We start from the raw sequence: 23,630 nt of genomic DNA on the forward strand, positions 1-23,630 counted from the left end.
AAGAACGTTTTAAGAAAGCCCTGTGGGTTTAAACCCAATTCTTTAGATTTATAATTAAAGCTCATTGTCTTTATGCTATCCTACACCTTATGAGAAGGATCACCTTCCTAATTACACAGTACCAGGAGGTTTGTCACATGCTTTTGCTCAGCATTATGGTACACAGTTGCTCTATTTTTTTTCTTCTCCTTCTCCTTCTTCCACAGATTCAATATTATGTTTTGGAAATTGAACATAATGATTTTTCTTTTTTTTTGAGGCCAGATGTTTCACTCTGCTCTGTTAAGTCATATTGACATACTGCCATGAAATGGAAACAACTGTTAGTTTTAACATTGCTCCGTAGCTTTATTAAAAGGTATGTCTCATGAATCTTAATTCCCCACATACACGCTATCTTCCTCACTCCTCCCCTCTCCCCCATTACACTTCTTTCTTTTCCTGCCTAAAGAAGGAGGAATATTAAAATTTCCTTGCTGCTCTGAGTGGTTAATGAGGTTCTAGGTAGCGTAATGAATATGCACTGCTATTGATTCCGTGCGCGCGTGCGTTTGTGTGTTCGTGTCTTTAATCACAGCTGGAATGCAAAATCAGGCTCCACCTTTCAACTCTATCTCCATCATGCTGAGAGAGTGAGAGAGAGCGAGACTGAGACTGCTAGACAGCTCGAAAGAGATTGCAGCTCAGATGTCCTGGAAAACAGCAAATCCCTCAGACCTGGCAGATTCCGTTACCATGAGAACTGCAGATATTTCCATTGTGATGGCTTGCTCTAGCAGCCATCTGTTACACCCATTTGATTAGGAAGTACAGTTCAGCTTCTATGGGATTTTCACTGCACCTTATCCCATGGCAGCGTACAGAAACTCTCTCTCTCTCTCTTTTTATATGCTAAACTCAATGTTTTTAAAGTGTTGTAATTTACTGAGGCTGAAGGCATTTAATGAAATGCTGGGAGGAGGTCACTGAGGGACAGTATCTCTGAGAAGAAAGAAGCACATGAGATATGTGAAGGGGATTAGCATCCAGTATATAAATAAGATCAGCCCAGAAATTAGCTGTATTTAGCAATTCCTCATCCTTGCCAGGGAGAGGAGCTTGATATACAGACCTCCTGAAGCCATAATAAAATTAGTAATTGCCTCCTGTTAGTTAATCCCACTCCATATATATTTATTGTATGCCTGCAATAAATGCATACAGCAGATATATTTCAGGTCTTCTGTAAAAAAGGGGAAGGTGATGACTCTCCCCAGATGCCTGAAGTGCTGCAGTGGCTGCACTGTGTAACAATTAGATTGGCTCTAAAAAATTAATGGTGCCATTTGACTTTTCATAGACGCAGAACAACCTTAAACTTTCTTGAAGGTTTTCTGTGATTTACTGATTAAAACAATTGTTTGGAGTAGTTGAGTCCCTTGGTGTAAATTAGTGGTGGAGGAAATGGTAATGGCACATCAAATGGATATAAAAACAAAGGAGTCCCCTTCAATTAAAACTCTTCAGACATTCTTCCTAAGTGGCTGACATTCCAGATTCAGGGTAATCTTATGTGTGGCATAGTTGCCTCAAGTATCTTAAAATGACTGAAGGTCTTGTAAACTCAGTGAAGCTAATTAAATGCTCACACACTGAAATGAATTTCTGATTGCTGCTAAGGAGGCATTGAGGTCAGCTCCTCTTTTCATTGCCCACACTTTATGGCCAATGCCAGATACTAAATAAATCAGATCCTCAGAATCAGGGGCTCTGTGGTTTTGTTCTTCTTATATATTCTCCCACCCGGCTGAACATAATTCCTTATCCGTCTTCATCTCGGCATGAAAAGTTTTCTCTTCTATTGTTTTTCCTCACATAGCACCAGATTACCATGGAGAAGACTATGATATCATAAGAAATGAATGAGCATGTTTCTCACCATGGGTGAAATATACATTCCAGACCTAATAAAGTCAGGATTCATGCAATGGGCCTGGTAAAATGAGCTGCTTAGTTAGTGTAAATAGAAATGATTCTTCTTTAGGTCTCTGCTTCAGCAAAGTGAGTTCTTAGGCACATGGAGACACATAAGAACATGTTTAATAGCTTTTCTGAATAGGGATTGTTCCTAAAATGTTTTGCTGCATCTGGGCCCACAAACTTTTTTTTTTAAAGTAAAATTTCCACTCTTTTTTATAATAATAAAAGATTTTCTTGTTGATCGTCTTTGCAGCAAATTTGAACTTTCACTTCTTGCAGCCTCTCATCTCACATAATCCTGGAGGCTGAGCTAGAGAGAAGAGAGTCCTTTTTTTTTTTTCTTCCTTTAGACAGGGTACTTGTTTTATGAATGTGGTATCTGCCTTTGACAGGCAGCAGATGTATGGGAGCCCTGAAATCTGAAACAATAAATACCATTCAGAGTCTCACCACTGAACCTTCTTATAGTACTGCCTTTGTTAAATGAAACATTTACAGGAATACCATCCCCCCTTTCCCACCCACCTTCAAGGCTAGGATCTGAACCATGTTTTTAAAGTAAAGGTTAAGTACCTGAGGCATGAACAGTTGACATACAAAAGAAACTAAAGTAAATTTATCATTCGTTTGCCAGCTATGAGGTGTGTCGAGGGCTTTTTCTTTCTCTTTGTAATGCATGAGAAAACAAACCTGGGAAGCGTATGCAAGGAATATTTCTTTTCTACACTGGAATGTTAACATTTGCACCTTCTGACTTAATACTGTGTATTTCTTCAGAGTCATCAATCTCTTGAGAGTCATCTTGCCATCTGTACCAGCATTGCTCCAGGCTTCCATATGAAAGTCCAATCTGGCGGTATAAATAGTGGATAATGAAGAGTAGGTGTTAAAGTTTCTGACTGGTTGGAAGATGAGTCTGTGTCTATGAAAGATCCAAATTCACGTGTTAAACAAACAAACAGAATCTATGTTAACATGGAAGTTCAACCACAAAGAGCATGATGCATGTTTGTTCTCATACCCTCTCCCACTCTCTGTGGCTTTTCCTCAATTTTTTCCCTTTATCTTTCTCATTTTTATAGAGTTCACCCATGATCTATGAGAAAAATGTTCTCTGACCACAACATTACACTTCGGAGATTACAAACTGGGGCAGCTTGTTGACTTCCTATAATGTAAGGTTCCTTTTTCTCCCTCTCTCCTTTTGCTCCAGGAAAGCTATAACTACATAGATTAGCAAAACTTTTGCAAGAATGGATGTAAAACAGATTTATCTCAGTGTCAGCTTTATCTGATCCATTTGGTCTTGCAGAGTTTGGATGGTTTCCTTTGTTACAATAACCAGCTTTCAAACATCTATATCCTTAGGGTATTAAATGTCAGCCTCTAGTGTATCGTTCAAGGATAAAAGATTGACAATACTGAAGTACTTTTTTTTTTCCCTTATTTTCTTTTTTCCTCTTCTCCATCACTGGCAGAGTCTTTACACTGCACACCACTGCTGACCCCAGAAGTGACCCACAGGAACTACTGGCAAAAGGAGTGAAAAGGTATTTCAGCTTGTAGGCATTAGAAACTCTCTTCATTAATAGCCTTTTTGCAGACTTTTCAGATAGATTTCCTGTCATTGTGATGAGGATATATTTGTAACGAGTCCCTTAAGTAAATGGCCAGTGGATAATTAATTGAACGAACTAGGACTTTCCGTACAGTATTTTTTTCTTTTATTTTTCTTTTTTCTTTTTTTTCTTTTTTTTTTTTTTTTGAGGTGGGAAGGAGGGAAGACTTCCACATGATCTCTGTGCTGGGTGTACAGCTCATTGCTATCTGTTGGCCAACTATTTTAGCCCTAATTCAAATAAAACTCTTAGGCATTCTGTTGAGAGAGGTAGATTTTTTTTGTTTTGGCTGGCATCAGATTGACTGCACTTTTCTGGGTGAGGGGGTTACTACCCTGAGCCTTATCACACTGAAAAAGTGTTGCTAAACCTGATCTTTCTGGAAGAGGCAGCTCGGAAAACAACATTTGGGTCAGTATTGATATCCACACTGTTGATTATATGACGATAATTCTGGTTATAATTCACCTTGTCACTCCCATCAAGCAGACTCCAGTCTCCCAAATATGTGACACCAGTGGAAATCTACAGTGAAGCTAAATTAGGCTTTTTTTTGTATTTCATTCTTAGATTGCCTTCTTAGCACTGGCCATCAGCCTCTTCAATTAAAAGTTTGCAAACATGCATTCCTAAAGTAATTTCTGACCTTCACAGCTGGTCTTGAGGCAGCTGTAGTTGAAATTTTTGAGCAAAGTCTATTTCCCTCTCTCAGGGGCCTCCACTTTTTCAGTTTTGGAAATGACTTATTAACTTTGCAGCCACTGGGACAACTCTCCAAAGGAAAAAACTTTCTTGATGAACATGCACAATTTTCCTCTGCACATCAAAGAGTTCAGATTTTCACTCCACTTGTCAGAGACTACTGATAATTACTTTTATTAACCATCTCACAAATAGCAAATGTGTGAGGTCAAAGAAGTCTCATTTGAACTTTATGGTTTCATGTGTGAAAAAGAAATGCTTTTAAGAGTAACCATGAGTGTTGGGTAAGGAGCCATAATTTTCTCAGTAAAACAGAACCCATTAAGAAGATAAAGATATTGGGGTGCTACTCAAGTGCTTCTGAGATTGTGTTCTGACAATTACTTACAGGTGTGTTTAAAACTACTTGTCTCTGTATGCTGCTTTGAGGAATAAATGTGCTTTACTACATCTTTCATTATTTTCTGTTAAAAAGGGTATGCCAAATTAAAGGTCTCATTTCAAGCTTGGTCAGATTTACAGGGTGGTTTTTTTTGGGTTTTTTTTTTGTTGTTTTTTTTTTTTTGTTTTTGTTCTTGTTGGTTTTTTTTTGGGGTTTTTTTTGTTTTGGTTTGTTTTTGTTTTGTTTTGTTTTGTTTTGTTTTGTTTTTGTTTTTTTTTTTTTTTTTTTTTTTTTTTTTGTTTTTTTTTTTTTTTTGTCCTCACAGTGTTGGACGTAAAGCACAAAAAAGTGAGATAATCCTAATCTCACTTGTGCCACTGTAAATCAGGGTGAGTTTTGCTGAAACCAGTGGAATTATCCCACTCTTTTAAGCAAACTAAGGAAAGCTAGGTATTTGAGTTCTGTGCCAGTGCTTCCTTCTGTTTGGCACTTGTGATCTGCTCTGAACCAAGCTAACAAGACACAAAAAAACCCCAAAAACCCAAACAAAGAACAAAAATCACTGAAATAATGTCATTTTGGGTGTCTAAATGGTTGTCTCTGAATTTCAGCGATGCAGTAGTTGAGATCTTTAGACATCAAGCTTCCTAGAGCATGCCTCCTCATCTTCCATCCATCCATCCATCCATGCATCCATCCATCCATCCATCCATCCATCCCTGCTGGAGACGTGGTTGCCCTGATATTTTTGGACTCTTTTAGACCTGGAGGTGTAAGCTGGAGCAGCCCAAGAGTCCTGAGTACAAATTCCTGATTCACCACTGGCTCCTGCTTTAAACATTTCCTCCAAGGCCTTTAATGTGTAATGTTTAAGCCTGTCTCTGCCTTTAAGTCTTGAGATAAGTCATTTATGGGAAGCAGACATCTAGGCTATCTTACCCTTTTCTTCTGTGCATTGAAGGCAGTGAAGGTTGCAATATTAATTGCTGCATCAGCAACTCCAAGATTTAATGTTTTTCCCCATTCTGCAGGCAATGTATCTCTTGCTTGATTTCCCACATAGTCTTCACTTTCACAGCCATCTGAATGATAAGCGACAATAATGTCTCTGGAAGTGATCCATAAATCATATTCAAATCCACACATCCAAATGATCCTATTTTTAATCTCTAAACTACTGTAGTCTGTGCTTGCTAGTGCATTTCAGTTGGAAGCATTATGCTCCCCACCTACATATTTCCTTGAAATCTGTGCTAATGCACATCCCTCCCCTCCCCCCCAAAAAAAAATGAAAAAAAAATTCTACCTGGATCTTGAGTAATAACACATAGAAAAACTAAGGACAATGAAGGCCTCTCCAAGTGAATTGAAGTACTTACATGAATTACAAATAACTCAGTGTTTTATCAGGATCTATAGAGGGAATATGAATGGTCTTGAGTTTACGCCATGGCATTAGAGTGGAGAGTACTTGAATTGTCTTTGTTCCTTTTCCACAGAGTTTCTGCTCAAAGTCCCATCCAGCCTGGCCTTGAACACTTCCAGGGATAGGGAAGTGTTCTTCCCTATCACAGCTTCTCTGATCAACCTGTGCCAGGGCCTCACCAGATTTTATTTTGTATCAAAGCGTATAAATAGTTCCAGGACACTGTGAACTTTCTATCCTGGAACATCCATCATTTGTTGTTGTGGTCTTTATGGAGGTATTCCTGGAACAAATGCTTTTGCTTTTTTGTGGCTACAGCTGACACTTCCTTTCCTTCTTTAGCTGCCCTCAGCCAGTTGGCTGGGGACTTCTTGAGATAAAATTAGAAGTGGTGCCAGGCTTCACCCAGCTGATGGCTGGCAACCCTATACTACAATGGTTATATGCCTTGTGAACGTTTTTAGGGATCCCTTGAATCCCTTGCATGTCCAGGTCTGCAGTCCTCAGCACAAGGAGATGGATGGACCTGTGGGACCAGGTCCTCAGGGGGCCACAGAGATGCTCAGAGAGCTGGAGCTCCTCTGCTGTAAAAACAGGTTGAGAGAGCTGGGATTGTTCAACTTGAAGTGAAGGCTCTGGGGAGACCTTGCTATGGCCTTCCAGTGCCTGAAGGGAGCTTAGAAAAAGGAGGGAAAGGGACTTTTTATACAAACAGACAGTGACAGACAGGGGGCAATGGTTTTAAACTGTAAAGGGCAATTTTAGGGTGGGTGTTAGGAAGAAATTCTTCACCGTGACACTGGTGAGACCCTGGCAGAGGCTCCCCACAGAGGTTGTGAATGTCTCATCTCTAGAAGTGTTCAAGGTCAGATTGGACAGGGCTTTGAGCTGCCTGGTCAGATGAGTGGCAGAGAGGTAGGAACAGGGTGACCTTTAAGGTCCCTTCCAAGACAAGCCATTCCATGATTCCATGATCTGAAAGCTCATGCTTGTGTCTGGCCTCTTCCTTGCAACTGGGTACCAAAGGAGAAAGGGAAAAAAACTCTTTTTCAGCATCCACGCCCACAGGTGAGTTAAAGCAGACTGTGCACTCCTTGTCCACCCTGTGGGTGTTGCCTCTGCTGGAAGATGGGAAATGGGCAGCTCTGACTGCTGCTCCTGCATCTGCCCGTCATGTGGCCCCAAGCAGCAGGTGCACATCCCCTCCACTGCCAGGGCACTTCATTAAGCTGACATCCCCTGAGGCACACAGCCTCCATAGTGCTACCCAGGCTGGAGAGATGCCTAATAAACTCAGTCCTGACCAGAATGCTAATGGGCTTGTGCCTTCAAAATGTTCTGTGCCCATTGCACATGTTTCTGTCTACGTGATTACTCTGGTTACTGGGGAGAGGGGATTTTTCCTTCCTCCCAGAGAGTATTTTTTTAATGTATAAATGGGATTCTCAGAATATCTGACTTGGGGTTTCTGACTTGTTTTCAACTAAGTTGTAATTCTGGGTGTCAATGAGGTATATAATATCTAAAAGGATGTTGGAATTATTCTGTATTAGACAGGCTTCTGATCACAATATCTCTTATCAGCAGTGCTGGACTTCCAAGCAGTCATGTAATGTCAGTTCTGAGCCTCCACCTTCTGAGCCTCCACATTCAGTGGGTGCCTGAACTAAATATGCAAACCAAACTGAGAAATTTGATAAAATCTCTGTGCAGGGGTTTTAACCATGCTCAACCATTTGCAACCATGCTAATGGGGGAATGTGAGTTATTGTCTTGACTTTTGCATTGTCAGACTCACTGTTAACAGTATTGCAGGACTTAATTTTTTTTTGTTGTTTCTGTTGAAAGCAAATCAATATGGAAGTTTTTTTATGTGATAATCTCTCTTAATAATATTAGTAGTTGATTACCTTTTGGGGTTAAAAAAAGGGAAATGATCCTTTATCAAATAGGGCAATGATTGCTTAACAATATCTAAATTATTTATTGTGGCTTTTCATATGGTTTCCATCCAGCATTAGCTGAAGTGGAGATTCTCAGTTGAGATTCTCAGTCCTATCAGACTTCCACCTATCTCTAGCTTTTTTTTAAACCAAATTCAGCCTTTGCGGAATTGCAGTGGGTGAATGACCAAATCTTTGCAAATGAGGCTTCATTCAGCAGCAAACAGACATGGACTCAAACCAGATATTATTTGCTGGACGTCTACACATCCAGAAATAGGTATCTGAGTGAGAATAAGAAGTTTTGGTAGAGTAGACTATAGAAGAAATCAAACTTGGGTTCAAAGTCCAGGATGGACTCTCAGATGTCTCTGGGATGCAGCTTTTTACAGACCTTGAACATCTCAGTGCTGGTAAGAGCACTGATGTTATTTTTCTCTGCAGGTGCAAAGGGAAGTATTTCAGTCTTTCTCAGCTGATGTGGGTGCAGACAAAAGCTATGTTTTGGCTGTGCCCTTTTGAGTCAGGGTTGGCAGCTCCCCTTTCCATCAGGCAGCACTGTAGAGACAGATAAGGATCCCCATGGAGGCAGTAAGGATCCCCATGGAGGCAACAAGGATACTAAACAGGGCTTCCATCCTGCAACAGAACCTGCAGTAGTTTCCTTCCACAGTGCATACCGGTGGCAACATTTTCCTGTATCCTTGTTCCTTTGGGGCAAATAAAAGCAACACTAACTATTGCAGTGAGAAAAGAAAAAGCATTCACCTCTAAATTATATATTTTTTCAAGTTTAAAAGTATGTAATTTCACAGGGAACACTCTGGGACTCTTCCTGCTGTGCAGCCATTGCTCAATTTCTCCCAGCAGTGGTTCAGGTGCCTACAGTTCTCAAAGTGCTGAGCAGCCCCTGAGGAAGGCAGGGCTGGTGTTGAGCTGACAGCTGATCCAGGATTTTGGCACGGGGCTTGGAGCGCTGGGACAGGGAGGGGTTTTGCTCCAGGGCTCCCAGTGCTCTCACAGCTCCTCTGTGTGAGGCTCCTGCTTAAGCAGAGCTCACTGTGCAGGGGATGCATCCTATTGACTTGGCCAGCACCAAGCAGTTAATTCAAACGAGATGGCAGGGCCTCTCTCTGACCATCTTTCCTGCTCCGATTAAAAAAAAAAAAAAAAAAAAAAAAAAAAAAGGTAAGAAGCAAGGTTTGAACCCAGCTTCTACTCTAAGGGTGAGGTAAGAAGGCAGGGAAGAAAGTGAAAAGTTTATTTGTTTTAGAGATGAGGATCTGTTTAACAGCTACAGAAGAATATGCTTTCATGAGCAACAGAGTGAAGAAGGACTGGAAAGATGGTCAGGATAATTTATAAGAATATACAGTGAAAATAAATGCTATCTAATAAATTCCAAAGCTGAATGGTATTTGGAGTTGAAGGTTTAAAAAGCAAACACCAGTTATTGTGGAAGATTTATAAGCAGAATACACTTCAAGTCTTAAGCAGAATAGTTGGAAGGAGAAAGACATTGTTGAGTCAAAGTGGGAGGCTCCAGCTCTGTTAGTTGTCCTGGAAAAAGTAATGGAGGGAGAAAGAAAGGAAGAAATTGGTTAAACAAGTCATGTGGTTCTAGTGTATTTTTTTTCCCAGAAAAGTTTTTTGGGATGTTGAAGGAAAGGGGAACTGCCAGGAAACAAGAAAGCTGGTGGAAGGACTATGCAAACAACATCATAAAACAGACTGTCTCCAGAATGCAGCTCCATGTATTAATTGCAGGTGTGCAGCTGAGCTAATGCAAAGATGTGAGTGGGAATGAACTGTGCAAAAGAGTATTTTTCTGTACTCCCCAGCTCCAAACCAGCTTTGTCTGAGTTATGCAGTGCTGACTTTGTCAATTTTCATGTACTCCAGCTCCAGTTGCTACCTCCAGCCCCCAGGAAGGTTCAGCCACCTTGTTATTAATTACATTAGTCTGAGTGTTCTGAGATACCCAAGCAAGTCTGGGCTTCAGCAGGTTGAAATCTAAAAGCTCTCCTTATTTTAGAGCGATGCCAGCTGCTCTTCCCTGACCACCAGCCCAGATGGAGATCATCCAGCCTATCCAGAACGAAGCCTTCCCAAGCACAGTGCTGCCCATTTGTGGTGATGGACACCAGGCTGCTGAGAGTGGTTACATGAGCAGTGGGTTCCTGGGACTGCGAGAAAGTTACCCAGGAAAATCTAATCTTTAAGAACAGAATGAAGCTTGGATGTCAGCCTTTGATTAGAGCTGGCTGGTAATGCTCCATGGAGGTTTTTTTTTTTTCCTTGGGGACAAAGTAGGTAAGTGTGTGAGAATGTGTGTGTGTGTGTGTACTTGGAGGTGTGCACTCCAGTTTGTTTTCTTTTTTTCTTTTTCTATTAGAGTAAATCTTATTTTCTCTCCAAAATGTTCTTTTTTTTTTCCTTTTCTCCCCTCAATAAATTACTTTGTTCCCTCTCATAACCTAAATATTCCTATAAGATGAGGAGGAGCAAGGGAATTATTTAAACCTATTTTAAAATTCTCTATGAAAAATGACATTTTTTGCTCACTATCTCTGATATACATCTACAGACACAGACAAGTTTTCCAGCCACCTATGAATACATTGGCATTGTCATGTCCCTACTCCCCTTGCCCTTTCCTTTTCTCTAACTTTCAGCTGTGTTTAGTAAGTTGGCTTCCCTTGCTCATACATCATACCTTCCAACCCTCTTATCTTTATCACTGTTCATTGTAGTCACTCTATTTTATTGACTTCCTTTTTATATTGAGTTGCCTAAAACTGATCACAGTTTTCCAAGAGGGGCCTCACCAGGGCTATGTATGGAGGAATTATTACCTCTGTAGTCTTGCAAGTAATTCTGCTCCACATCCCGGTATGGTATTTGCCTCTTTGTGCTACAGTCTCTCACTGTGAGCTCATATTTAATCTGTCATCCACTATCACTCCCTAAATAAGTCCTGCAGCACTTCCCCTTTGGTAATAAAAACACAGAAAAATGTTTGAAGAAAAAAGTAAGTTATCCCCTTGGGTGGCTCTTGGAGCAAACCAGGGTTTCCATACAGCTGGAGAGACATTGAAACACAGCCTCACACTCTGCTTCCACATATCTGGACTTCACTGCTCTAATGCCAAGAGTGAAAGCAAAGATGGCATTTCCTATTTTTACATGTTTTCTTAATATTTGCCGGTCACAGCCCAGAGCATTGATAGAGTGGAGGAACACAGTATCAACTTTTAGAGTTCATATCTACTAGATTTCAGAAATCCTGCTTTAAGCAGTTTGGAAGGATGTGCTGTGAATGTTGCTTCAGCTACTTGATATTTTATGGAAATCAAGTGAATGCTGCTGCATATGTGAAAAACTAGGACATGACTTGAGTTGTAAATTTGACTCTTCTTGGTCTGGAGAGTTCTCCACTTTCCAGTCTGGACACCTTTCAAGCACAGGTTAGAGTGAGCATTTTCTCAGAACTGACTGTCTGTCTTTCTTTTCTACTGCTGAATTTATTTAGAAGAACTTTGTTGATATTCAAAGTTGAAAAGCCTGCACAGTGTTTAATTTTCTCCTTCTTTTTGGCCAGTGAGTTGTCCTTCCAGAATAAAAATCTTTTCCTTTTTAGTCCATCTGATAATTCAGCATAATTAATCACTGTGAAAAACACCAGTGAGGATTTCTAAACATTATGTGGGGAAGTATGGTAAGAACATATTTACCTTTTGAAGGCTACAGGAATTACAGTGTATCAAATCACAGGGCGTTGCATTTGTGGGTAGTCTGTTATTTTAGTGTTCAACTATTAAGTTTTTCTTTATTTATTTTGAATCAACCTGAGACTGTCAAACCCCAGCAATACAGATTTTACCTTCTTACCATGTTCCTAAGATCTCCCTACCAGTCTCTCTTTTGGTATTCCTGAAGAAAACCAAGCACCACAATCTACAGAGGAGCAGCTCTTGGAATTGCCTGAAGAGTGCAAGAACTGAATGATGCAGGAAGAAAAACTCCATAAATATTGCACAGCACCAGCATTTTTTGAAGTGCTCCCTCATTCCTGATTGCAGTATAAGAGCACACATTCATAAGGCACGTCACCCTGAAATTGATGGGAACCTTTTTGTGGACTACACAATTTGTGTACTAAGCCTCCAGGTTCTTAAAGTGAACCCTTGCTGCTACAAAGAGCTCTTAAAATTACATTTAAATTTGAAATAGAAATCTCCTCTGCCCTGACATTGGAGCAGAGTTATTATTTCCCATGCCTGTCTTCTCTCACTCAGGAAGCCACTGCAACATGAAACCCTCTTCTGATTGTTCCTCCTCCAAATGCCTCTCTCAACTGCCTGAACTGCACTATTTCCTTGTGAAAGGAGGAAAAATATGGGAATTTAGGCAAGCAGAACAGTCCTTGCATTCAGAGTGAAAATGCAAGGTCAAGAAGGGTCTAATTTTCCCAGCCACTAAAATGTGTTTACCTTCTTCCTTCGCCTTGGCACAGGAACAGGTGAAGTGCAACTCCCAATTCAGTAAACTGCTGCAGAATAACCAAGGGCTAAAGGGAGTCCTCATGTGTGCTTTAGGAATCATGAGAAGATGCATTCCTAGCAGTTTAGTCTTGCAGAACCAGTAAGAAGTGGGAACACACCATCATACACATGTGTACAGCTCAGTACATGCAGTTTATTTTAAATCCAGAAACTCAAGAACATAAATCTGCTCATTCTAGAGGAATGACACAAAGGAGGGAACATGACTGTTGAATTTAAGTATAACAGGGTGAGGGGGATAGTTGAGGGAGGCAATTTTTATATAAAGAACTGAACTAAGACAGGAAAAAAATGTTACATGCTCACTGTAGAGATTTTCTTTTTCCTCTGGAAAATAGCTGAAGGTGCTTAAGTACTTGATGGAGGTTCTAGAGCAGCCTGCTGACCAGAAGTGTGCAAGAGAAAGGTCTGGTTGAGTTGAGTTCATTTCCAGGAGAGATTAGGTGGTGTTATTACATGAAGTCACTCACAAGTGCTCCAGGTGTGTCCCCCAGGGCATGCCCAGTGGTTTAGCTGCTCACCTTGAGAATGGAGCTTTTCCAGTCTCCACTGAGAAGGGGACTGAATAAATGAGAATCAGGATGCATGGGTGAATTGCCACAATTGTCTGTCTGCCTCAATTCACTGGCTCTGAATACAACGCTGTGTAAAAGAATGAACAATTTATCTCCTAAGTTTTCAGTAAGATTTCTACAGAAAGGCAACATGATTAGTTTCAGACTGACTCACAGTGCTATTGCTGAAACAAGAACCTTGTTTGAGTTCTGTTTTAAAAGGGAAAGGACTACTGGCATTAAGTCAGAAATATAAAATCTTGAGAGATGCTCTATAAAGGCAACAAGCCTGGACAAGATGGTTGCTTGTCGTTCTTTCAGGTTCTCGAGTTCAAGTTAGCAGTTTCCTTACATGAATCAAAATGTCAGAATGGTCCCTAACTTCAGGTCTTAAAAGGCGAGGGATGATGTGAAGAACTCACACTCTTGTCAAACAGGTACCAGGAGTCCGTTTTGTGCTTTCTTTCTTGATGGTGTTGGTTGTCACCTAAAAAAGAAAGAAAAAAATACAACAGACACATTTTAGTGACAAAAAACACAAGCAAGGAAGAGATGACTGATTGTGTTGAATGTTTCACAGTCAACGTCATAGAGAGTTCTCTCCTTCTGATTTGCAGGTCTTTCACTTCGTCTGAACTTTGTTGTGTGAGTTTTTGAACTGAAAATTATCTTCCTCAGCCAAACTTATCTCAGGTGTTTGGAATGTTTTCTTGGTCACATCCAGACCAGTGCAGGTGATTTGGAGCAAGAAGGGGTTGCTTTGATTTTTTCCTTCATCAGATGACATACCAGGACTCAAAAACAAAGCAGCTGTGTTGGCTGGTGCTACACTGCAGGCATCCAGTAATGTCTGCCAAAGGCTGCATTCCCTTGCAGAGGTCTGTGGCTCACCAGGACTGACCAGGGTCCTGTCCTGAGAAGATATGGGCCTGTGCACTTGAAACAGAGCTACTGTCAGGAGCTGGACAATGTGAAAGGCTTTGTTCAGGCTCTGGTCACTTTTCTCACCACCATTCCATTCCTAGTTTGGAGACAGTTTGGAGCATTTCCTTCTTTTGTTTATTTCGCTTGGGAACAAATGGTTCATTTCCCTCTGTCCCAGCTGCTCTGAAACGTTTTCTAGTTTCTCCAGAATATATTATGCAATACTGCAGAGCAACTCCTTTTTTGTTTTCAACTCCATGTATTTACCATGTATTGTAATCTGTCTGCTCTGATTAGGTTCATCCTATAGAATCACTGCCAAAATCTGTTTTATGCAGCAATGTTTAGTCTTCAGCCTGGAAGCTATGTACAGTCCTTTTAAGATGTTCATACATCAATATCAGTCCTGACTAATCCCAAGAAGATTTGGATGGCAGGAAGAAGAAAAGCTTCAAGCTAGTTGTGCAAGTTGCAGGACAAACACTGTGATCTTTGCACTGGCCAAAATTCTACAAGCATCAACAGAAGTTGGGTTTTAGAACAGGGCTGCAAATCTGGTATCTGATACAATTGTGGAGGCCACTGCCTCAGCGAGGACTGAGCTCTTCTTCTGTTAAAGAGCTTCACTGCTGATTTTGGAAGGGATTCAGTGGGACCCCATTTGCACTGAATATGTTAATGAGGCTAAAATAGATTTAACCATTTTAATACTTCTTTGTAAGAAGACCAAAACATTCCAATGTTTTCTTGTGCTTTCCTTAAATATAGGTGGATTCCAGATCAATGTGACTGGTGGTCTCAGTGACAATTAGTAATCCATTATCCAGGCAGTCTGGAGCAGTCCCATGTAAACATGCAGTTCCAGAGATCCCTGAGCAGCCCTGGAAAAAAAAAATTAGAACACTGGGACCTTTAAAAAACTGAGGGTTTTTTTTTTACATCCTTATCAAGGCTTGGTTAAAATTTCAGCGTGGTGGAGAAATGGCAAACATTTTAAACACGAGAAGTGGTCATGGTTTTGTGGGTGGACACAACTGTGGGGGCTCAGCTGGCAGTGATGCCTTGTGATAAGAGAGGATGGGCAATCCTGCAGCCAAGGGCAGAGGGAATTGAGAAGCCACCGTTAACATGGGAGCTGTGTTGGCTGAGGAGGCCACTTAGCAAATTCCTTACTTGAGCATTCAAGGGCACTCTCTCGCAACTTGATCCTCACTTTTCCAAGTGCAGGGAGGAGAAGAATGTTTCACTGTCCAGAAAGCACCCGGGCCTTAAGATAAATGAGGATTGAAACAAACGTTTCCATTCATATCAGGGGCCCCTCCTCATGAGCGTCCTCACTGATCTGTAAAAACCTTCTTTGTAAGTAGTTTCTAAAGCATAATCTGTGCTTTTAATACCATTTGATTGAATAATTCCAATGCTAGGTTTGTTTTTTAAAGGTTTTGAGAAGTGTTACAAGTAGCAAAAGTTTTTAATAGAAACCTGAAGCCACTGACTGAGGAAAATTTCCTCACAACTCTTCCTGTTGTGGAGAAAACTGGAGAAAAATCAAGTCCAAAACACTGAGGGTCATGTGAATAGCTACAGAGTGGAATTCAGGGACTTCGTTTCAACAATTGCAGTGAAATTGTTCCCAGCAGAGGCAAGGAGCAGAGGAGAAATTTTAAAGGTCCAAGCAAGAAATAACAGACCTCTACCTGCCTTCCTAAATGCACTGAAGTAATCCTGAGCACAGACCAAACTCAAAGAGCAGAATTTTCTTTTCAGAGCAGATTTCTCTTTTCCTTTCACCGCCCAAAAGCCCACACCAGATACTGAGTGAGCTTTACAGGGAACTAAATTTGTTTTGTCTAAAGCCCAGGAGATAACCAACAACCCTAAAATGGTAAAAGCAGAAAAAAATTTAAAGTCTGTGAAATGTATGTGTGTAAGCATGCTTTTTTCTTTTCTTTCTTTTTTTTTTTTTTTAAAGAGAGGTGAAATCAGCTTAGTGGAAAGTCACATTCACTGTTTGGTGAAGTTGCAGACCAAGGTTATGTTGCGGGTACAAAGAATTTGGAAAACAACATGTAGTCGTGAAAAATGAACCATTCCTTCACATATATAACTTAGTATATCATCCTTGATCATAATTATAGACAGATTTGGATTGAATCTATTATTGAATGCATTGTCCTTAGAGATAATCAGGGACATGACCACTAGTGACACTGTGATGGAAAGGACTAAACAGTGCAGTTCATCATCTTAGCCCTTGAAATGGCTGAGATATGCAAAAATGCGGATTTTATCCAAGAAGTATAAATAGTACAAAGAGAGGAAGAAAAAAAAAAGGCAAGCAGAGGAATCAGGTGGCTTCACAGACTGCTGTGTTTGAGGAGCAATTTGACAGAGACAGAGCAAGATGATGATAACTTGAAAAAGTATAATTTGTTGTGATTACCTCTTTTTTTCCCCTTCCTCTCAAAGTAGTACAGTTTGTAGTTTGCACCCATTGCAATTTATACCTGGGTAAAAAGATGGCTTGGGTAAAAGACAGTTTACTTGGGAGCATACTTGGGTAAAAGATAGCTTAGGAAAGTAAAGTATAATTTAATCCCTTCACTTACCTGGGCCTGCTCAAAGTATTTTGGATGCCTTGAAACCTCAGTTAATGAAGCCCCTTGCAAGAGTCCATTAAATGCCTTGTGGGTGGGATTTGTTTCTTGAAGGACACCAAATAGCAGGGAGGGATGGTTTCTGGGTGCAGTGTGATTCAGATAATGCCATTCTTCCTCATCCTGAGGCAAATGCCTCACCTGCATGTCTCTTCTGCACTTTCATTAGTCAGCCCTTTGCACCTCTGTAATTTCTGCACACGCAAACCCCATGTATCCTGCAAGTAATGAGAACAGCTGATTGTGTTGCCTTTGGCTACCAATGATTTCACTTTTCAGGCTTTTCCATCCAAAGGTAATGGCACTGATACAATTGTCACTATATATGAAGATGCATCTGTGAAAGAGGCCAGAGAAAATAGAGAGTTTATAACACTGGGATCCTGGGCAGCCTAACTATCAGCTGGGGATATGGCAATTGCCTGTTACTCTGCATTACACTATGAAGGGGACAGAAAAAGATCCTCAAAGGACAATAGGTGATTAAAATGAGCATTTTGTTTCCTCTTTAAATTTAATTCTCTTCCTCTTAATTTGTGAGGGCAGCATGAGCTATCTGGCTCCAGCAGAGTTATACATGGGAGATGCCATGCCATATTTTTAAACCTTTGAACCATATTATATTGTTTAAAATGTTTCAGGAGCCATAATATGCTGTTTAAAAGGCTGCAGCATGTGCAACACATTGAAAACCCTCTGATCTGTAGAGTTACCTTTCCTGTTTGTCATTCCAGGCTTCTTCCCTTTTACTTGCTCTCCATGCTTTGCTTGTTCTGCTTCTGTACCTCTTCCACTAGCATGATTCGTTTTGGCACCAGCAGCCATCCAAATGCATGATAGACTTTTAAAATAAATACCTGAAGTGTCCTGTTTCCTCCTTCCTTCTTGCCTACACAAAGCAGTGAGCCTTCCATGCCTAGAAGGCTTCTTTGTACTGGCTCTGTGAACAGACTCCCTGCAGGGAAAAAAAAAAAAAAAAAAAAAAAAAAAAAGTGGAGAAATTTTAGTCCCTGTGTCCTGACACTCTGAGGCAACTTGTGTTTAGTTTGAACACTGGGCCTCTCCTTGGGAGCTCACTGTGAATGTCCTCAGTGAAGCTCTGTAATGCAGATGTGGGCTGCTGAAGCATCTCCAAAGGGCTGGCTTGGAGTTGGAGCAATGCCTTCATCTAATTTAGAGCCGCCTGGAGGCTGTGGAACAGCTCTCTCTCTGTGCCTTTATCCTTCCCACGTATTTGTCTTGCACTCCAAGGCTCAGCTCCACAGAGGTATTTGAGCTCCTTGTTCGTTGATATCAGTGGGAGCCTTGACAGGAAATAGATAGCAAACATCTGTACAAGATCCAGGCCTGAGATTTTGGACTGTCTCGTTTACCATGTGTTGATGATGACAGGATTGAAAAGGGACTACTGTGAAGAAATGTTTTGGTGGCCTGAAACTGCTGAGATTTTGCTCTGCTCTGCAGGCTTAGAAACAGTACAGATGATCCTGCTATACAGGGGTGATTTACAATGGTCATCCCATTGTAAATCTTTGCTGAGGTGTGCTGGCTGGCTGGACTGCTGTGGAGAAAGTGACTTTCCCAGTCTTGCAGTTGCACATTGAGCTCCCCTGGGCCTGGGGTTCAAAATCCTTCCCCCTTGCCTGCAAGAATTTGCCAAGGGTCTTCATTATTAGCAGCACATGGTCATTTTCCTGATAGCGAGCCACTAATTTTGGGTAAAGTGTTTGTTATTGTGTGCATGCTTGCATAATTTCTTTCTTTTTCACTTGCTGTCCATCTCCTCTATTCTTCTCCATTGGTTCAGTCTCCTTTTTTTTCCTTTGTTCCTTCCTTACTGAGGAAAAGAAAGCAATGGACCTTTTCCCTCACTTGCTTATGAATTCATTCTCATATCATCCAGTTAAACATCTCATTAAACAAGGCACTCTCAGGAAGGGGTTATTGACAGTAACCTCACCATGTTAGACTTCTGATTCATGTTTGAAATTAGTTCCAGAACAACAGAGAGAAGCTTCTGGCCTTGAACTATGATGTCCTTTGTGCTGAAAGCGAGTTTTTATTTGCACAGTCTTTTTAACCTTGTGCTAACTCATAGCCCAGTTCCCCAGTCCTCCACGGCTGATGCAATCACTTATTCTTATACAGTGCTAGGAAGATGCTGGAGTAATGCCCCACGAGGCTGTGCTTCCTTACATTGGTGAAAAGGCCAGGGACTAAGCCTGTTATTTTTTTTGTTTTGAACCCAACTATAGCCCCATCTGTTCTTGTGAGCCCCACTTCTGTAACAGACTTCACCTTGAGCTCATGTGTTCCCTTGCAAATACATTGACCTCCTTGTCTCTACAAACCCTAGTTCAAGAACTGCAGCAAGCAGCAGAAGAAGGGCCTTCAGCTGCTGTTGGTGCATTTTGTTCACATCCTGAGGGCTTCACCTGAGAGGAGGAGCCTCAGGCACCCTTCATGCAAGTGAATATTTGCAGGGTTACCTTGACAAGCACAAACGGGGACCCTGACTAATGAAAGTTGTGTGTGCTTTGCTGCCTTTTTCTATTTTAGAGGATCCTCACTGGTTCAAGGAGCTTGAGGTTTTGGTGTTTCCAGCAAGGGTTGAAGTGGCAAGGCATAGCCACACAGTTCCCTCCAGCTTGACTGGAAGGACTTACCTTTCTTAAGGAGCTGCCCTTTTGAGTTTTCTCCATGGTTCAGTCTTGTGGGTAACAACACAACCTGAACCTGATCCTTACTCTTCCTCCAGAGAGAGATGTCACTAGCTGTTAAGACTAATTACATTTATACAGGGCCACTGGAGTAAAATCCCAACAGCTTTGGGGCTGAGGGGGGTGAAATAGTCACACACAAAATCTGTAGCCAAATGAGAAAAGCTATTGTTTAAATTTCAGGTGGTCTCTCTGCTAGATGTGGCAACAGTTGCTCATCTGGGGTGGGTCATGGTGGATTTTGCAAACCCACAGGGCCACCTGTAGTCCTAGTTTCGGATTCAGGTTTGTCTGTGCTTAGGAGAATACGTCCCAGTGTTTAAGTGAAATGCAGAACCATGTGGCCTCTCTGGCCAGCACTGCCCCAAGTTTCCTCTGGAGAAGTCTGAACCTGGAACACCTCTGTCAGCCACCCAAATCTGGGGTTAACCTGATGTATTTGTCTGTTATTTGTATGAAAGCTGGTTGAAATGCTAACTGAGATCACCATTATACTAAAACCAATGTAGCAGGTGCTGTACAAACAGAGTAATAAATGCTCTGTCTTGAAGAACATAGGATCTGAAAGTGCAGGGAAGATACTGGGTGGGAAAGGGAAAAAAAAGCAAAACGTCTTGGAAGCTGCTAATGGAAAGAGCTGCAGAGTTAAGTGTTGCCATACAAATTTATTTCAGTGGGATGGAAACTCTGCTCTTTCTGGTTATGTGTGATCTATCCAGACAAGGGAGGTTTCTTCCACCCATCTCCAGTAGCCCAGCCTTTGACGGTATCACTTCATTCTTTCATCAGGTACTGGAGGAATGCAACTCATGCTAAATGTGCAAATAAAGGGGGGAAGGAGAAATTACCTTCTGCTGTGGAATGCCGTCTGGCATGCTGACTCCTGTGCGCACACACACACACACACACACATTCATTTATGGACACACAAAGAGACCCAGAAGGAGGTGAGAAGGGAAAGTTTTCCAGCCTTACACTAAGCCTCACAAAGGGAGCGACTGAATTCTCCAAGAAAGCGGAAAAGATTTGGAGGAGAATCCAACTGCAGCTTGTGTTTCATATTTGCGTTGGATGCTCAGGTTTCCAAAATAAATCTGCAAGTTAGACAGGAGTCCATGTTGTCTGCTGATCATCTGTTTAGGGGGAGAAGGAGAACAGAAATGACAGAAGAAAAATACTTGCAAACAACAACAGTAATTAAAATCAAGCGTTTGAGCACTGCCACCCCTCCCCCCAGCCAGATTTGTCTAGGGAGAAGATAAATAACTTCAACTGCAGACTCCATGCTTGCTCAAGATCTGAAATATTTAAACCAGGTCCCAAAAGCCCATACACATTTTTAATCAAAACCTGCTCTTTTTGGTTTCTTTTTCTGCATAAATACCCTGACTTGATAGAACACCAAAACCTCATTAAGTTATGATCAGCACAATACAAAAGTTGAAAATGATCAATGCCATTTAAACTGCTGTAACTGTACACATACTGTGTTCGACATTTCTCAGGTTCAAGGTTACACATGGAATCATAAGTTCACCTCTTCCCCCACTTCCAGTGCTAAACAGGGCTGGAATCTTGCCAGAACAAAAGAATCTGCAGTCAGTTTCTTCAAGATTGAAAAATAAAGTTGGGGTTTTTTTCCCCCTGCAGGGGGAAAAAAAAAACCACAAAAAACCAAACTCAACAAAAAACACACACACACACAAAAACTCTGAAGAAAAGCAGACAGCTGCTAACTAGTTGTCTAGCTGTCTATTTGTGGACATTTTCTTTCATCTTGTCATACCTTTTGTGCTGTTTGAAATGTTTGGAGCTTAGACTTGAAGAACACTCAGTGGATTCCAGACTTGTATTAAAAGAAAGGAAAAGAAAGGCAGAAGAGTTCTGACAACAGATGTGTGTGTTTGTGTGTTGGGGCCACATCATTCCAAGCATCAGCTAGAGCATTGATTTTATTTTCATCTGACTGAAGGAAATTTTTCAGACAAGGAAATATACAGTAACAATGCAATTTGTAGAAAAACACATACATCTAGAATGCAAAGTGAGAGGGATATGTTGTGAGACCTTTGCAGAAAAAGCAGAGACCATTTGGTCAATCATATCTGCTGCTTTTGCTGTTTTGCTGATCTGTTTCCATAGGATGGGTAAAATCATCTATTTCTAGACAGTTTCCCTCTGCTTTGCTGTTTTAGCTGTTGGAAGGAAGCAAGGCAGAAGTCTAATTAATGTCAGTGATCTTAAGTGAGCCTCAGATCAGACTGTGGTGTATTAACTCTGCTGATTTTTGTTGCCTTCTGCTATGCAGACAGTGAGTGAAGAAGGGGACAGGCTCCTACTCTGGCTTCCAGATAATTCTCTGGAACTTCTAATTTCCCCAAACTCACCCTTTCCTCCAGCATAACAAAGAAAGCAAAACCAGCTGACAAGTGAGCAGAAGGAGAAAAGGAAGAGAGGAAACCACTGAAATGCTTCCCCTGTGGTGAGGAACCCTTCTCATCCTGTCCCTTTCCAGCTGCCCTTCTTGGCACCCTGATGCTGATGAGCTGTCTTCATACATCCCCTCTTCTCAGGAGGAGCAGAACTTTGGGCTGTCAGCAAGCCCAAGGCAGAAGTCTCCCAGAAGGGAGCTTACTTGAAGGGACCAGAGAATTCCTAACCCATTCCCATCAGTGTCTGTGACATTAGTGTTAGCAGGGAATGGCATTCCCTTCCCTCTCCATGCCAAGAGGCAGCTGAAGCAGAAAATTCCAGGTGCTTTGAGGCTGCCTGCACATCCCGTGACTCATCTGACCATATTTCTTAACTGGAGGGTGAGGGCTGGGTGGAGAGGCAGCGTCATCATCATTAATTGTCATCTTGTTGCTCCTCTGGTGATGGTGGTGGAGTTTGGAGGCAGGGTGCCCCTGGTGGTTCATCAGTCCTTGGAGAAGGATTTTCCAAGAGGAAGTTCTCATGGGCTGCTCCACAGCAGCCTTTTGTGCTTCTTCTTGCATTCACCAAAACACCAAGGCTGTGAGGACAGGAAAATGAATTGTGCTGGTGTCCAGCACCCCAGAAGCCTGTCTGCTTGGATCTCAGGTAATTCTTCTTGGTCATAAAACACAGGTGGCTTCTGCTGAAGCATGGGTGTGGTATCTTCATTTAAAACAGCTTCTGCCACAGACTTCTCTCTCTTTAGGCAGAAGAAAAATGCTCAAAACTCACAAACTTCCTGAAGCAATCCCATGAGTTCTCTTGTGCTCTTCCACTTTGGCTCTGGAGCCACTGTGCCTAGCATGGCTATGGAGTGATGGGCAGACACCCTCTTCTCTGTGCAGTGTCCCAGTCACCTGTACCAGAGAATGCCCACGAGCTTCTGGGACTAAAGTGACATGAGAAAATTCAGAGCTTGAAACCTTAGGTGAGAGAGAAGAGCTTTGTACAAGGGGATGGGTTTTCCTCCTGATAGCAGATGTCTTTTTAGGAACTCCTTGATTAGACCCTGGATGATCAAGAGGTTGAAGGGAGATGGAATATTTACATATTAAAAGAAACTCTACTTTTGGGATCAATTAGACTATTCAGGGTTCACACTATACCCCCTTTTTTCCCAGACTTTACACAGCTCTTGCTAGGATTAAGCCTCAATCGAGTAGATTATCTTTACATAGAGGCTGGATCTAGTGTTACACACTCTTTATTATCTCTTCTTTGAGACTGTGCAGGCTATCCCCTTGAAGTTCTTGACCCTTAAAGCACTTCATCTAGTATTTATTGTTTCTTCTCCACAGGCATCTGAGATGGTAGCACTGATATACAGACCCCACCTGTCCTTGTTCTCCATGAGAGCATCATCTCTCTTCCCCCAGCTTTTTCTGTACACAGAGGACTTACACCAGCATCAGGCCCTGTTTCCTAATCCTTTTCATCCCCAAGAAGTGTGCACCATTCCAGCTTGACTGGGGTGGGCAGCAGAGTTCCTGTCAAATGTAAACGTGTTCCAGCTGCTGGGATTTTGATGCATTTGTTTTGAGGGATGTAAGAAAGGCTGTCAGTGGCTCGGGTGATGAAAAGGTCAGGGCTGACCATCTGAGGAAAGTGGAGATAAGAGGAACCTGGGGTAGAGGGTTACAAAGTAGTGACCGGCTTAAAGTTTTCTGCACTAATGCTGCATCTACTGAGAGTTACAGGGTGTTT

General features: G+C 41.6%; 2 long non-coding RNA genes across 3 annotated transcripts; both read right to left on the reverse strand.

Moving 5' to 3' along the window:
- Positions 1-241: 241 nt before the first annotated feature.
- On the reverse strand, positions 242-3,706 carry LOC137464647 (uncharacterized). The gene is made up of 2 exons (XR_010994332.1): positions 2,650-3,706; positions 242-2,378 (listed from the first exon to the last, which is right to left on the reverse strand). It is a non-coding gene; the product is annotated as an uncharacterized lncRNA (long non-coding RNA).
- A 9,003-nt stretch (positions 3,707-12,709) lies between these two features.
- On the reverse strand, positions 12,710-17,712 carry LOC137464908 (uncharacterized). Of its 2 annotated transcripts, XR_010994480.1 has the most exons (4): positions 17,445-17,712; positions 16,684-16,949; positions 13,573-13,637; positions 12,710-13,238 (listed from the first exon to the last, which is right to left on the reverse strand). It is a non-coding gene; the product is annotated as an uncharacterized lncRNA (long non-coding RNA). The 2 variants fall into 2 exon arrangements; XR_010994479.1 differs by having other exon boundaries at positions 16,684-17,712.
- Between the last annotated feature and the right edge of the window lie 5,918 nt (positions 17,713-23,630).

The sequence above is a fragment of the Anomalospiza imberbis genome, chromosome Z (genome assembly GCF_031753505.1).
Source record: "Anomalospiza imberbis isolate Cuckoo-Finch-1a 21T00152 chromosome Z, ASM3175350v1, whole genome shotgun sequence".
Classification (NCBI taxonomy): domain Eukaryota; kingdom Metazoa; phylum Chordata; class Aves; order Passeriformes; family Viduidae; genus Anomalospiza; species Anomalospiza imberbis.